Source organism: Acipenser ruthenus, chromosome 14 (assembly GCF_902713425.1).
Source record: "Acipenser ruthenus chromosome 14, fAciRut3.2 maternal haplotype, whole genome shotgun sequence".
NCBI classification, from domain to species: Eukaryota; Metazoa; Chordata; class Actinopteri; order Acipenseriformes; family Acipenseridae; genus Acipenser; species Acipenser ruthenus.
In genome coordinates, this window is record NC_081202.1 from 3,533,068 (window position 1) to 3,544,651 (window position 11,584).

The following is an 11,584-nucleotide window of genomic DNA, read 5'->3' on the forward strand; positions in this document are numbered from 1 at the left end:
TCGTGATTCTACATCCGAGGACGGGCAAATGTGGCAGAACATTAGCTGTGATTGCAATGCGAACAATTCAACTTTGCATAGGGCGGCTCTGCACAATTGTGAAGCAACGTTTCTTGGAGGTCTTTGTTGTTCCAATGTCCTCCGTCACGGGTTCATTTGAATCGATTGTGCATAAACAACAACACTGTCATGTCATCAATACAGGTTAACTAATGCTTTAATTATACCATTGCATTGATCTGAGTGTAACATTAATATACGATCATGATAATAAAAGATTCATTTATCCTAGTGTTGAGTCTTTGGTTTTTCATGTTTGAATATGCTTTCAGATGTCATTGATGCATTGGGTTCTTTCGCATGATATTTTGTTGTCATTTATAAATGCTGTTTTAGGAACAAATCAGAGCATGGTTATTTTTGCCACCCAGTACATGCTGTGTAGAATCTTTGTTTTGGACTCATTTATACAGCAGTGATGAGCAATCCCAGTCCTGGAGTGCCATTCTAACCCAGGTCCAACAGGCAGGAATAAGAGCCACTGCTTTAGGAGCTGGGTGGAGGTTTACTTGGTTCAATTAAACAATTCATAACAACGCTACAACAGCAAGCTTCAGTTAATACGCCGGCAGCAGCAGTGGCTTTCTCAAGGTGTTTAACATGTAGGTCAGGAAGAGGCTTGATGGCTGTTCTCCCTAATAAGAACTGGCAGGGAATTCCAGAGCCTTGGCACAGTGGGTGTACTGTTTAGTGAACGCGACTCTGAGAAGACCAAGGAGCAAAGAGCAAGAGTTTACATGTAGAGCTATAAGATCCTGCTTGAAACAAGCTGGCTGAGCCACCTATTACCTGCTCCTGGAGTCAATGGAATCTATGGTGCCACCACCGCCATTATAAAGTATAGCAATGATGTTGCCATAGGCTTTGGTTTAATTCAGAGCTTGGGGGTGCAATTGGATGAAGACGAGGGTATTTAGTTAATCTCAGGGTCGATTGACTAAAGTAGGGCCTGATTAGTACAAAAAAACCAGATAAAGCCTGTAAAATTAAAACAAAAAATCAGAGAAAGTATCAATATGAAAGTATTACATTAAAGAAAGTATGAACAGCAAAACAACAGCGGGACCTGCTGTTCTGCTGATGAGAGGCATGGGAATGCTGGGTAGTGCACTGGTTTGGACCCCTTTAAGCTTTTCATTACATGTATTAGTTAGCTCACCAAGCCCAGTGCACAGTAGATGGTGGTGTGCTGTGAGGAATGTAGATGAAGGGATTTGACAGCATGTTGCAGTGTACATGAAATTAAACCTGAGCTGTCTGCCATCGTCTTGCGGTTCAGCTAAACGCAGAACTGAAAAGGAGGATGTGTTAATTATATGAGATAATGCATTAAATAAGACAATTAGAAAAGGAAGAATGCATGAAAGTAGCAAATGTACAACACAAAGTATTCCAACTATAATAACCTGGGCAAAATATCTTAATTGGGATAATTATGTCAATTTGGGAAATTCCGCTACATGTCTCCAAGTGGTTGTTGTCATCAAGCTGTTTTAATTAAAGTTTAAATGAAAGTTTTTGCAAGATCATTGGTGCCCAAATTCCAATCAAAGTCTTAATATTTCGTAGGCTTTTTGCCCACAGATATGGTTAGCACTGCATTCTGCATTCTGAAATGACCTTTTGTCTTCAAGGTAATTCTATATCAGCAAGTTACACTGGACGACTCCTTTAACCACTGGACCACCAAGCGTCCTGTTTATCTGTTAACTCAGAGCAACATGGTACGGGTATGGAGTAGCACAGTTAACTTAACTCTTGTTGTTTAGAATCACTTTATATATTATTTTCTGTTATTTTTAAAAACACAGAGGTTTAAAGTGCTCATATGGACCCAATATGGACTCAATTATGTATTATTTCTGAATTCCTCTTGTTGAGTGAAATCATTAGCCTTTCCCCAGCCCCTGGGGGGGGCAGCCCTGGTCCTGGAGAGCCGCATGGTCTTCTGGTTCATTAGCCTGTCCGTCTATCCCGGGGAGGGGGGCAGCCCTGGTCCTGGAGAGCCACATGGTCTTCTGGTTCATTAGACTGTCCGTCTATCCCGGGGGGGGGGGGCAGCCCTGGTCCTGGAGAGCCACATGGTCTTCTGGTTTTTGTTCCACTTGAGTTCTCAATTACTTATTTGAACCAATTTGTTTCTTAATTGATCAACACTAACATTATTTCCAGGTCTTTAGCCATTGATGATTTAAAGTCACCCAGGAAACCTGCAGGATCGTGGCTCTCCAGGACCAGGGTTGACCACTCCTGCGCTAAAACATAAGTCCAGAACTCTACACTGCAAAACAGTCTGCGTTGATATTCCATTTGTTCCAGCTGTTTGATCGTGAGAACCAAAAACGTTTTGTTTTTTTTTTGGGGGGGGGGGTGTATTTATATTAAAAAAATGTTATGTCCATCACAATTTTATATTGATTTCCATCAAAACAAGTACAACCACCAGCATAATGAAATATGTAAAGAAAGGAGACACAAAAGCCGTAGCTAGTCAGCTGGAACATAGACATTAATGGCTATTACAGGCTTGGGTACGGAAGCAATGCAATTTCTTTCAAGTGCTGGATCTCACTGAGGGAGGCTTGTTCAGAACTGCCAAAACATTTTTACCGTTATAGAAAAAAAAAATGCTGCCAGTCAGATCAGAGGAATTGATTAGAGATGTCCAAGCAGCACTTACAGCTCCTATTGAAGTGGTGTTGCCACTAGGAGAATTTCTAACTGCTGTAAATGATGTCAATGCGTTCCAATGCATGATGGCTGTATGGTCCAGACTTGTGAAACATTTAAATGTTCCTCTTGATGGAAGTTACTGATTTAGGATTTCAAATATGCATGTGCAAACAGCCATTAAAGTACTGAAGGAAATGATTTTCATCTTATATTGTTTTCAGTTGTTGCTTGAACATGCATTGCTTTTATTATTTAAAGCAGTGGTGATGACTTTAATTCCAGTCCATTTCACAAGCTTGTTCCCATCAGGTCCGTATATCACTTCATTAGGTACTTCAACTAAGCAAATCAAGACCTGCTCAATTTAAAAAAAAAAAAAAAAAAAAAAAAAAAAAAAGCATTGATGGAACAAGATCCTGGCCTGGAATGGATAAAAAAAAAAAACACTTTTGAGCCTTTTTGCCCTATATAAGTATGTTTGTCTTATGTACGACTGCAGTAGTTTACCACTGTATTTTTGCAGAACAATTACAAAGGTCTAATTAAGCAAATTATTAGTTCAATTAAGGTTTAGTTGAGTAATTGAGAGCTCAGTTGGAATGAAAAGCAGAAGACACCCTGGGTCCCCAGTGTTGGGAAGCCCTGCTTTGTGTGCTGTGACTGTGCTTTATCCTCAGGCCCCCACTGTTCTTTGCTCCACCTGTACCTTGAATTACTTTGTTTAACAAATTTAACCTCCTTCTAGGTTATAATCAGTTCATTATTGAAGTATATCTATTAAACTAAGAGGACTCAAGGACTGGATGTGCTCACTCAGGGGCTGTGCTGATACTCATACTTGGAATTCCCTTTAATAAGTATTTACAAGCAGGTATTAAATAAACACATTCATTACAGTGTTGATTTGGGTGGTACTCCTACAACTGAGTACCACCCAATGAGTGCATTACTGTGTGTAAACATCACAGTGATAGGACCACATTACTGTAGTATCTGCACACTGCACACATCACAGTGATAGGACTACATTACTGTGGTATCTGCACACTGTACACATCACAGTGATAGGACTACATTACTGTAGTATCTGCACACTGCACACATCACAGTGATAGGACTACATTACTGTAGTATCTGCACACTGCACACATCACAGTGATAGGACTACATTACTGTAGTATCTGCACACTGCACACATCACAGTGATAGGACTACATTACTGTAGTATCTGCACACTGCACACATCACAGTGATAGGACTACATTACTGTAGTATCTGCACACTGCACACATCACAGTGATAGGACTACATTACTGTGGTATCTGCACACTGCACACATCACAGTGATAGGACTACATTACTGTGGTATCTGCACACTGCACACATCACAGTGATAGGACTACATTACTGTGGTATCTGCACACTGCACACATCACAGTGATAGGACTACATTACTGTGGTATCTGCACACTGCACACATCACAGTGATAGGACTACATTACTGTGGTATCTGCACACTGCACACATCACAGTGATAAGACTACATTACTGTAGTATCTGCACACTGCACACATCACAGTGATAGGACTACATTACTGTGGTATCTGCACACTGCACACATCACAGTGATAGGACTACATTACTGTGTTATCTGCACACTGCACACATCACAGTGATAGGACTACATTACTGTGGTATCTGCACACTGCACACATCACAGTGATAGGACTACATTACTGTAGTATCTGCACACTGCACACATCACAGTGATAGGACTACATTACTGTGTTATCTGCACACTGCACACATCACAGTGATAGGACTACATTACTGTGGTATCTGCACACTGCACACATCACAGTGATAGGACTACATTACTGTGGGGTTTCCTAATAATGTGGCCGCTGTTGCCATGTAGGATTATTACTAAATCACCATGGAGGCATGGAGATTTATTAGTGTTAACAGTTGCACATTTTGACAGTGGAAATGGTGAAGTAATAATAGTTATCAGTGTAACTTATTATATGAATAGTTGAGTTATATATTAGATTGCGGTGGTCAGGGATGAGAGTAATTCTTTAAAAAGCCTTGTGAAACATTGACCCTGGAAAGGTCCGCAGGGATTACATTCTGCAGTTTGCACACTGCACTGAGACCCGCCTTGCATCTTGGTGTGTGTGACCCTTTCTGTTTACATTACTGTTGAGGATTAATAGCAATGGAACAGAGCAGTGGTTTACAGGGTCAGGTTCATTGGAAATGTAATTGAAAAAGCCAGGGCTGTAGTAAAACAAATGGGTTTATCAGGAAAAGAAGTAGAAGCTGTAGACAGGTTCCTCTCCATTGTGCAATAATACTCTCAACCATTAGCTTCAGGCCTTCTGTTCAATTACAATTACAGCATAACTGTTTCTGAACTTGCAATTATAACACGATTCAGTTCAATTACAATTAGTTATGGTTATGCTGCTGTAATTACAATTGCACTAAAAAGAAACATAAACAACTACACACATTAACATGTTTAGTCTGTTTATTCGAAATAACCAAGCAGTAATGAAGGTACAAATACAGAAACATACTTCATAACGTCTTTTTCAAACAAATGGGGTCACTAAAAGTGTTTGAAAATACAGCAATGATGGTATGAGCAGTAAATGTGTAATTGAACTGTAATTGATCAATGATGCAGTACAGTTACAATTACAATTACGCAAGAGTGCCAAGGCTCCACTACAATTCCAGCTGTGTTGTAATTGCAATTAATTACAAATGGCAGGTCTGGTCTAACACAGTGCTGCAGCTGTTGTAAAGCTGCCTATAGTAATTGCATTGCTCTCAAGCCCTCCGTACCTACACTGCCTGGCTGCCTGTTGACTTGATTGGATTAGAGATGCAAATTAGGGTGATGGTATATTAAACAACAACACAGAGACCCTTTGCCCTGATCAGGACCTTGACACAGTGTGAAGGCACGCAAAGGTGTCTCAAGGGAAGTCAATCCATTCAGGCATTCTAATATTCAGAGGATTTTGATGAGGAATGCATTGTTCAAGTTCATCCCAAACATGGTCCATTGGATTGTGACGACCACAGAAGATGCCTGAAGGATCTGTCATGCTCCTTCATGAGCAATTCTGCCACGGTGGGTGGATGCATTACCATCTTCAAAGCAGCCATCGCCAACAGGGCACAAGTGCAGCATTGTTGGGTGGACCGTTATGTTTTAAAAAGGGTAAATTACAGCTCTCAAAATTGAGAAAATTCAGTAACAGCAATACCAGTAATGTGTGTCTGTGTCCTCTCTATGAAAGTTATTGCATCATGAATACCGAGGGCAGAGGAAATCAAAGGCTTGGGGAAGTGGAACCCCTCCACCGCACTCAGGGGAGCGATGTTTGGGTAATGTTCACTGTTGTATCACCAGCACTGGATCCTTAGCCCAGCGCGAACGCCGTGCCCTTTCTTCTGAGTGCTGCTATTTCAATGGAATTGCTTACCACGGCACGGACGCGTAGATTGTAATGAACACATTTAGCCGCTCCGAACGAGTTCAGTCACGACAGAATGCTTCTTGTTTTTATGTTCGTTATTTCATGGCACAGTTGCTGCTGGGTGTAATGAATGCTGCTTAAACGGAAGTACAATTATGTGTGACTGGATGCTCTGAAGGCCATCCGTAATAGCAGGTACTTAAAAATGATGAAACACTGCCGCGCTGCCTATGTGAAAATATACTCTGGTCTAGTGTAGTTAATTCTGTATAGTGTACTGCATTAGTATAGTATTACTGCTGTGAAGTGCAGTAGTATTGTTGAACATACAGTTTATACTAAGACGTGTTCTTTACGGTTCCAGTACTCATTAGAGTAATGACAGCACTGTAGTTTAACCTGTCAATTTATAGTGTGGAGTCAATGCACCCAATACAAGCAATGTATATACTTGTTATTTACTGTAGAACTGTAGCAGTACTATATAGTTTCAAAAGGCTTACCAGCAATACTTTTCTTTGTAAGAGCTAGCAGTTAAAGAACTGAGACTTATTTACTTATTCTGTTTCAAAATGGAACAGCGAATAAAGTAAAGTGTAAAGTATGTGTGCCAATTGTGCGCCGCCCCCAAGGAACCCCCGTTCATGGTCGGCAGTGACATACTGGATTCAAACCTGCGATCTCCAGGCTATAGGGCGCATCCTGCACTCCATGCGGAGCGCCTTTACTGGATGTGCCACTCAGGAGACCCCCAAATTACTCAATCTTAAATGAATACATAAATGAAGCAAATTATTTATCATTGTGGCGTCCTCTAAATGTGAACTATAATATATGTGAACTACAAGAATTGAGCGATGGAGTACACCAGAGAAAAATCCCCCTCACTCATCCCAGTCATTCTTTTCTTTTACTTTTCTTTCTTTGATTTCCTCGTTCTGTGTCAGTCCAAACACATGCAGTTGTTACTTAGGACTGCTTTGCTTTTTATAGTGTGTTCAATTGTTGAAGTTCCTGATTGCACCACTAAATAAACCTGGTTTCAGCAGGTCTTAACACAGATCTCAATTGTCTATTTGGGATCCCATTGCACTGTCATCAGAATCGCGTCGGTGAATATGTTAATGATGGGTCAGGCGCTCTATAACGGGGCAGGACATGTCTTCAGAATACCCTTTCAGTGCAGTATTATTATTCTTTTTTACGTCTTCAGGTCTTAACACAGATCCCAATTGTCTATTTGGGATCCCATTGCACTGTCATCAGAATCGCGTCGGTGAATATGTTAATGATGGGTCAGGCGCTCTATAACGGGGCAGGACATGTCTTCAGAATACCCTTTCAGTGCAGTATTATTATTCTTTTTTACGTCTTCGCTCCATTTATGCGTCACAGAATCGGGAGCATGCGTCGTTCACGCTTGCACTCACATTTAAGATGTTTGTGTTAACAAAAGGTTTTTAAAACATACTTTTCATGTCTTTTCCTTGAGAAACTATATAAAATAGGTATAAAATGAAAAAATCATTTTTTATCAAGTAAATTAAATCATAATTTAGATCAGTGATTTAAATTGACTTGATTTAAAAAAGCCAACCCTGAATTAACCGGCTCTCAAAATTGACAGACAGACACACCCCTAGCCTGCCATTACTGCACATGGTAAGAAGGAGCCTGCTTTCCAAGCATGTAGCTGTTCTAGACATAACAAATATAGCCAGTGCCACCTGCAGTATCACTCCTTATAGACTGCAGTGTGTGACTGTGGCTCGCTTCAATAACAGGGTTTAAAGCTGTCTTGGGAAGGTGTTCAGAGTCACTAAGGCTCTTTGCAGTGTCTCTAGGATTTGGTTCACCACATTTAGAGCTCCAGGGTATTTCCTATTCATGACATCTATTATTTAGAATGAACGTTAGTCAGAACTGTCCTCAGCCCCCTGCTGCTCACACACACGATACATTAGGAATGGAATGGGTAAGAGAAGGGGCAAGCGACTGCAGACCCTGCTGTCAGCGCAATGACACTGTTCTGGTGTTTGTGAAGCGATTGTTTAACTGTAGTGCCCATTCAGCTCTGAAGGACGTATTTTAATGAAAGGTAAACAGCACTGTCTGGTTTCAGCGAGGCAGAGTATCGGCTGAAGAATGACAGCAGATCACATGATGCTTTGTGTGAGAGTCAGGGTAGCAGGGCTTTGGGACTGAAGAGGCAGACACACAGACAGGTTGCAGTTCAGCATGGGGAGGGAAACTATGAAGGAAAGGTGACATGCATTAGATTGAATTCTGCAGAGCAAAACTGTTGGCTTTAATTGATACTGTTATAATAGTGTTAAAATAACACGTGTCAAATTCTGATGAAAGCTGCTAACGCCATTCTGTAGCACAAGTTATTGCGAGTATCAGAACTGAGAGGAAAGGTCATTGAGAGGCACGTAAATAATATTTTGAGCAGTAACCGGAGCTGCATAATTAGGGCTTGTGTTTTACACAACTTTTCTTTTAACCTGTAATTTAGTCCTACAGCCACAAGATGTCGATATAGCCTCCACAGTAAGCCATGCAATGACAAATCATTCAACAATCATCTCACTACATTACTTTAACCATTTGAATTGGCCATCCCTTTACTACAAAGTACGTATTAGCAGATTAATAAACAGAACGCTGTAGATGGTGACTGCCGTTTTATTTAGCCCTTACATCCCTGTGAATACGTATAACAGGGTTTTGAAAGGAAGCTTTTTTTCAGTATTATTTCAGAGAACTCAAGTGTAAATACATTGTTTATAGGTTTTAATTTACCAATACACTTTACGCAAATTATTTCATAAAAAAAAAAAAAAAAAAAAATTACATTTTCTTGATATCTGGATCTCACTGGGAACAAATATATATTCATCAACAGAAGAGAAGATCTTGTTTTTTTTAATGGATTTCCCCATTTCTGGCACCGATCCCTGAACACTATAGATATTATAACCATGTATTGGAATCTGGGCATGTGATAGATTCTGTGGAACATGTGGAAGCTGTTATTTGATCTGTGTTTTGTTTTTATTGGTTTTGTTTGGTTCTTTGAATATAATGTAAAAAAAAGGTTGTTCATAAGGAGCCCATAAGTGTTATGTATGCTTGCATGAAAGAAAAAGAAAATCCATTCTCAGTTCTTGTGCATTATATTCTGCTGTTAAACTTAAGCATCGTCAGTTGGTTAACCCATCTTCTTTCATGGATTGAAGTTGCTCTGTGTAAATGTGTCCATATGAAGAAACACTTCTTTCAGCATCCACAGAAGTGGTAACAACTGACAAATATCTTAGCTTTCCTTGCTAAATTGGGAAATAGTTTTTCTGCATTTCTCCAAAATTGGGTCAAAGAAATTCCACTAGCATTTTCTTTTGCACATAGTTGATCTCCCTCCATTTCTGATTTACAGTCAGCATCAAACCCTGGAATACAATGTAACGGGAGAGCTTCTTTATCCAAACTACAAACATGTTGTGAGTTTAAAATCCTCACTGCCTTCAGAAACTTGTGAGCTGCTTAAATAAACCGTGTTTTTATTCTGCATTGATCAGGGTTGTAGTAACTCGTCCACTTTTCAAAAACTTGGTGGAAAGTTTTAGCAACACACTGTTTATTTATACTGGCATCTGTGCTGCTCAGCTCTTATGCCAGTGCTCAGTATGTATTAATTCTGTAACCCAGAGGTTAACTGCCCCCTGGTAGGGAACCTGTCTCTCCGAGCTGTTTTCCATTGCCAATAAAGTGATGACCCCTGCGAAGTGCCCCAGGCAGCCCATTCCATACAGCTGCCATGCTGAGGCGCTAGGTAGGCCGCACTTTGGTTGATCCCTGCAGCCAGCATTACACTTCAGCCATCAACACCAGGCCAATAGGAAGTCCACGTTACCTGGTGAAGGAAAAGCACTGAAGGCTCATATATTACAGGGAAGCTACTGTACGTTTTGTTTGGTCCCCGCCACTGCTATCTCATTTTATCTTGGCGAAAGTAGATAACAGCTACTCTCAAGTAATGAAAATCAGGACTTGGCAGCTAGTAGTGTTTCTGACAGAAGTAACGCTGTCTTTCAATTTCAGATAGCCAGCTGGAAGCTCCTGTACGATGCCCTGTGGGGAAAAACAGAGTCAAGTCTGTCACTAATTTCAGTGTACCTAGAGTGAGCAATCTGGCTCGGATTAAATGTTTTAAAGAACTAAACAACAAAATTAACCATAAATGTGATGATCCATATATTATTTATTTACACTTGTACCCTAATGATGAACTTTCTCTGTTATTTGGTATTGCTGCACCATATTCAGATGTAATCCCGGAGCTATCAAGTAATAAAGCAGTTTAACATCTCCGTAATAAAACCTGCAAAAGGAGCCAACATCACCACTGAAACCCTACGAATGCACAGTGTTCAGCTAACTGAAAAGAAAGATCCTATCAAGCCATTCATATCTGATGCACAGTCATGTTAGATTGGCTCCTTTTAACAGCAAAGCACAGCCTTCAACACAGAACTCGAAAGTGAAGATCATTTAGACTGGCCCTTTGTGCACCGTGTCTCTGAACAGCAAAGCACAGCCTTCAACACAGAACTCGAAAGTGAAGATCATTTAGACTGGCCCTTTGTGCACCGTGTCTCTGAACAGCAAAGCACAGCCTTCAACACAGAACTCGAAAGTGAAGATCATTTAGACTGGCCCTTTGTACACCGTGTCTCTGAACAGCAAAGCACAGCCTTCAACACAGAACTCGAAAGTGAAGATCATTTAGACTGGCCCTTTGTGCACCGTGTCTCTGAACAGCAAAGCACAGCCTTCAACACAGAACTCGAAAGTGAAGATCATTTAGACTGGCCCTTTGTGCACCGTGTCTCTGAACAGCAAAGCACAGCCTTCAACACAGAACTCGAAAGTGAAGATCATTTAGAATCTGGAAAGGACTGCTATTTCTTTTTGTTTTTTTCGGCAGATGTCACTCAGTGTCACAAAAATATGAAACAAACATTACTGTTCATTACTGTTTAGATCCACTGAACGGACACCGGTGTTAGTCTCGGCTGACACAGTTCACAAAGCACATCTAGCTCTATATACAGCTGTATACAGTCAGTACTATGCTATGGTGTTTGTATACCATCAGTACTGTGCTATGCTATGGTGTTTGTATACAGTCAGTACTATGCTGTGGTGTTTGTATACCATCAGTACTGTGCTATGCTATGGTGTTTGTATACAGTCAGTACTGTGCTATGCTGTGGTGTTTGTATACAGTCAGTACTATGCTATGCTATGGTGTTTGTATACAGTCAGTACAATGATGTGGTGTTTATATA